Raw genomic sequence first — 6,013 nt, forward strand, 5'->3', positions numbered from 1 at the left:
GCAGGGGGAGCGTGACTCTCCCTCTTAGCCTCATTTTAAGCTGAATGTGGATACATCAGCTTGTGGGAAGGAAACTATTTAAAATGGGGCTTAGGAAAAGGGGGGGAAAATCCCCTTATCTCTTGTCTTCATTAACAAACAATTAAGAAGGACCTTAGATACCTGTTAGGTCAACTTCTCATCAAATATCCCAGATCTATGTGCTCCTTATAGTACAACCCGTCGGAAGAGGCAACTCCATTCAGCTACTGAGTGGCTCTAAATGTAGAAGGTTTTTCTTGGTTGCATCAGAGATCTGCTTCTTCCATTCTCTATGTCTTGGTCTTGCATCTGTAGGTCTTTGGAGCATAGTGCAGTGATCCACAAATTATAAACCCCAGACCAGAAGCCTCAGCATCACCTGGGAACTTGTAAGAACTAGAGATGGGTGAGATCTTCAGCAGTCCATCCCAGGAAACCCTCCTACAGGTGATTCTGATGAACAATTTGGTCTGAGACACAGTGATGTAGGAAAAAATGGGTGGGGCTTTGAAGTAAAAAATACCTGGATGCAGATCCTCACCCTCTATCATTTTAAACCTGCTTCTTCCTGGTCAAATGCAACCTATGAGAATTGTTAATTGTTAATTCATAGACTTGCTGAGAGAATTCAGCAGTACTTCCTAGGTAAAGCACATGGCAGAAAGTCCAAGAAAACCTGAACATTCAAAAAAAAAAAAAAAAGAAGAAGAAGAAGAAGAAGATACTATACATTCACTCAACACCATTTATTGGATGTCTTTGAATATGAGTTAATATGGAGTCCACTCATTTGGGAATGGACAAGTTTAGAATAAATATTTTAGATAACAATCTAGACATAAACTATTAAATACCTTCATTTTACAGATGCAAAATCTTATGTCAAGAGAGACTACATAACTTGTTCAAAGACACACAGCTCAGTCGTTGGTGTCTGGAAGTCCTGTATATGCCTCTGCAGGGGGAGCGTGGACCCATGTTTATCTGTCACTTAATGGAGAAGCAAGAAATCTAGTCTAGTCCTGGGCCTGTAAATTACATAGGTGGGGACTTCGAACTTGATAGCATAATGTCGGAGAAGTTGTAAGTTTTAATATTATTGGAGCATCTTCACTTAGTAATGGACACCCTGGTTATATACTTACTTATCTTTTATTTTCTTATTAATATCCTACTCTGTGCTGGTATTTCAGGTGATATTTGGAAATCTCATCAAGCTTCTGATTTCTGATCATTATAGCATCACTATAAGGCCAGTGAAGTCCAATAGTTGCTTCCCAGAACAATTGCAAAAAGCTCTTGGAAAAATGTGAACAATTCTGAGAATCCCAGATGGAGACCTAATGTTTGTGGTAGCAAGTGAAATAATACAATATTGTGTGCTTTAGGTTAACTGGAATCCCATGTATAAAGTCAAAAACTATATTCCAATATCAAGACGTCGATGAGGTTATTTCTAACTCTTCCAGTCACAAAGAAATGAGGAGACATTTTGCTATGCCTTTGCCTGGGAGATAGAAATGGGTTAATTCTCCCTGTTGTGGGCCAAAATAGTCTGCTTTACAGACCGGAAGGAATAAGTCACCTTTTCTTTAAACAGCTTATTTCCAGTTTTGTGTGGCTGTTTATGTTATTGAAGTAGCGACAGGGGCCGAGGCAGGAAAATGGGCTGGGTTACTTATAACTCCTTGAATGTGGATACATCAGCTTGTGGGAAGGAAACTATTTAAAATGGGGCTTAGGAAAAGGGGGGGAAATCCCCTTTCCCCATATGAGATTCTTCCACGATGCTGTCATGCAATCTTGAAAACCTCCATAGAACAGTAGGTCACTCTCATTGGATATATGCAAATTATCTGAAACCAGTGGTTTCCTGGCAGAAAAAAAAAAAAAACTTATAATAACAGAGCAAGAATGTAATTTGAGCCCTTGCTCTCTGAAATCCCTGAAAGAACAGAGTCGTTCTTGACAGGGCAATTTCAGCCCTTGACATTCCAGGAAATAGCTTCATAATGTCATTTGGGTAGGATTGTAACCAATCCTAAGACGTGGAGACACAAATGCAGTACATAAGATTTAAAATATGAGTGTGGGGACCACTATCCATTTTCACACAGAGTTTAACAACAGAAACCACCACCCAAACAAAAACCAAGCAAGGCATCTTAATTAAATTTAACATTGTCACTAGTAATTATACCCGATACAGGAAAAGGAAGGATTTCTGCCAAGAAATTGCAGACACATCCTGAAGACTATTTCCTTTCCATTTCCTAGGTACTGGGTTCGTGCCATATCCAGGATGTGACACCCAAACAAGACTGTATTTTGATCATTAATATATATGCAGAGTTAACCCTACCCCGGGGCCTCAAAGGCCTTTATGAGACATGCTGGCCTTTACTTTTCGATGTGTTTCATTTTCTCTGGGTGCAGTACAACTGAAAAAGGTTACAAGACTCAGGTTAAAAGTCAGGAAATGGATCAGGGCCCCACACTATGACTCATTTTCTTGCAATGCAATGAAGCAATGACATTTCCTAGAGGAAAAATGATTAGAGGTGACAGGCAGCCGCAGTTAGCCCCAGTGTTTGCAGTGGAAGGCATCAGCCCTGCCTGCCTCCAGTTCCTGCCTCTTCCCTTCTGTTCCTTGGTTGGAGCTTCTCAGAAGTCTTGGGAGAGGTTGGGAGAGAGACCCAGTCTACTTCCATTTTTTTTTTAAAACAGTGGGAAGGAAACTATTTAAAATGGGGCTTAGGAAAAGGGGGGGAAATAAAGGTGTGCTAAAACTTAGTGACAAGAATTAAAAATTGTGGAATATTTTCATCCTATAAAAGGTTGCACCATCTATCTTTTCCAAACTCATACAATGTCACATATGACAGGTGACTTTGTAAATGAGTCATAGGTTTAGGTGAATGATGAACAAGTCCTCTGCTTTCAGTGTGAGGTGGCTCTCTGATTGTGGGGATATCATCTTTGGGGCTGTCTACTAGAAGTGTAAATCTGAGAATCTGCCTGGTTGTAAATCCTGGGCTGAATGAGCCTCCTAGATGGATAACCCCAACCATATAGGGAATTTTTTTTTTTTAATTACAAAACGATACTGCCAATGAGTCAACCCTGCCTGCGCAAGGCACATGGCTTGGGTGAGCAGAAGCCCCCTGGGCTAGGTTTCAGCCTAATCGGGTGATTTTGTGCACTTTGCCTAATGGCAGTGGCACTACTGGCCTTCCATGTGGTAGCTCCTGACCTGGCCTCCACATGCAGGCAGATCTGCTCTTATGACAAATTTAGAGGCCAACACACTGAGACTGCACAATAAACTGCCCTCGCTTCTCCATCTCTGGCTTGTAGTTGAATTTGGATAGTTGGGTGTCTGCCCTGTATGTGGGTGACTGGTGGGTGCTGCCCAGAACTGGGTATGAGACTGCAGGAATGCTTCATAAGCAAGGGGCTTAAGGGCCAGCCTTGGAACTTTGTTAGTTTTCTTCTACTTGTCTTCTCACTTTGATCCTCCTGGGATCTACAGAATCTACCTAGCAATGACTGCAGATAGGACAGAAAGGAACAGCTCCTGGATACTCTTTGTCTATTTCAAAACAAAATTAGTACTAAGTTGTCACTTTTACTTTCAGGGAGTGAAATAAACAGGGGTGAGATGTTCCTATTAAAAAAAGAAAGAAAGAAAGAAAAGAAAAACTCATACGTTATTACTGCAAAAACATAAATTCCTAGCATCTCTGATGGATTTATGCACTAGAAACAATGTTTCAAGATATTGTGCCAAACATATTTAAGTTCTCTATGGCAGTCCAATGGCTAAATGCCAGCATTTACAATCTGGGGTGCTTCTGTGAATGATTACACAGTAACTGCATGGACCTTGCTGAGACAAATATGTTATCTGCAGAAAAAGTAGCAAATATTTGAAAGGCTTATCATTTCCCCAGGATGAGTCAAAACACAAGCCTAGCCCTCCTTTCCCTCATTATCCTGAGTGTTTCCTTAAATGCTGTGGGGCTTTATAAATGAATCATTGTTTCTCAGATCTGTCAAAGGCATTAGCAGTTATATTTAAGGCTAGTAGCATACCAAGCCTAGGAAGATGTGTAGAATTTGAAGTTATAGGCGAGAATGTAACATCTCCAAAATTACTGAAGTTTTATTACTCTGCCAAATTTGCATTCTGAAACTATCCAATTGCTCCCTTTCAAAATATTCGTTATTTGCTACAGTTAAGCCTATTGGGGAAGGGGGAAGGAATTTATTTTACACTTGGTGTATTTGTCCACAAAATCTGGAGCTGTATTTTTTTTACCATTTGAATAGCCCTTCCCCTTGCCCATACTTGTTGGAAGGGTTGTTTAACTTAAATACACAGATCAGACTTGTTTAAGACTACCCTTTCACCTTGCTCTAGGCAAGGAGAAAGATCAAAGCTTCCTGTATTTTTCAAGGATGACCCCTTCTTTGTTCTGAGCACCTCTCACATCTCCTGTTTGCAGAAGCTCCCACAAAGACCTGCTTGTCTTTCCATTCTATAAATCTTCTTATGAACAGGACCCTCATTGCCCATTTGGCACCCTATAAGAGGGCACTTACCTAAGCGGATACATCCTTTACTTTGTGGTGGTTCTTAAAAATGATAGTATCAATTTAAAAGAAAACTTTTTAAAATTTGAAATGAAAGAATTAAAGCCAATATTTTTTTTATTAGTTACACATGACAGTACAATGATCTTGACATACCATACATTTGAATCAAATAGGGCCAATATTTTTGGTAGAAAGAGTTGTCAGAATCAATAGGCAAAGGAAGGTATTCTTACTGGATGTGCTACAGGAATACTGGCTTAGGATAATGAAAAAACTCCTTTGTTGTCAAGTTCACCTTGAAATAATCAAAGTAACCAAAATATTTTATAGATTTTTGTTTTTACTTTAAAGTGACCCTGCTTTATTTATTTATTCATGAACCCCTTTCAAACTGATATCAAATACCAAATAAATGATAGTGATGCAATTCACTTTAAGAATATATTAATATTTTTAATTAATATTAATAATCAATAAGATATCCAAGACAAGGTGCAATGAATTAGGAACCAATTCTCCCAGCCCACAGGACAGAGATGATACAGAAAACAAATACCACAGTGAAGTTTTAACAGGTTAAGTATATTTACCAGGCAAAGAACTGAAAAGCAAATCATTTTACTTTTTCTTTGGTGGTGGGGGGGAGTGTCTTAGTTTTTTCACACATGAACAAAGGAGTCCAAAGGAATGGTCATGGTTAAATTGTGAATTTAACGTGCACAAGCCCTCATAGACTTGGTTTGTCAAATTTGAAGCTCCAAGTTAAATTGTGACTTCAGATTGGGAGATGGAGGCTATCACAAAGAGAACAGGGAAAAAAAAATATGGAGTTTGGCTGTAAATAGGAGACAATGCCTAAATGGAGTGGGCGGGAGGGAGTCCTAGCAGGGCCTGTAAAGCAAGATTGGGCCGAGTACAGAGCAAAGCTAGGATCCATCAATCAACGAGGATTTTATTCTACTCAGGTTACTTCATTTGTTGAGGGACTTTTAAGGGGGGCGCCTGGGATAACATGAGCAAGGATTATATGCCAGGCTAAGTATAGGAGATTGCAAAAATATCCCAGCATTGAGCTCTATGAGACTTAGTAAAGGAAGGCCCTCGGTAACTAGAGAGGGCTTTGCAAATATTTGAAGAATGCTCTGAGGTTCAGCTTAAACAGTGGATCCTGACTGAGGGTTGTGAAGAAATAATACATTCAGGCAGCCAGGGAATGGTAATCAAAATGGAGTTATTCTCTTTGAGTAGACTGTATGACCCACACTTAAGGAGGAACTACAAAACTGTTGCAAGAATCACTTTGGCTATAAAACAAGGAATAATCTACAGATGTCCTCAAGATGCAATAACACTTTGATGCAGGAGGAAGATTTTGCACATGAGTCATTTCTCC

The sequence above is a fragment of the Marmota monax genome, unplaced genomic scaffold (assembly GCF_021218885.2).
Source record: "Marmota monax isolate L192 unplaced genomic scaffold, Marmota_monax_Labrador192_F-V1.1 WCK01_AAM20220418_F8-fsc00110, whole genome shotgun sequence".
Lineage (NCBI taxonomy): Eukaryota > Metazoa > Chordata > Mammalia > Rodentia > Sciuridae > Marmota > Marmota monax.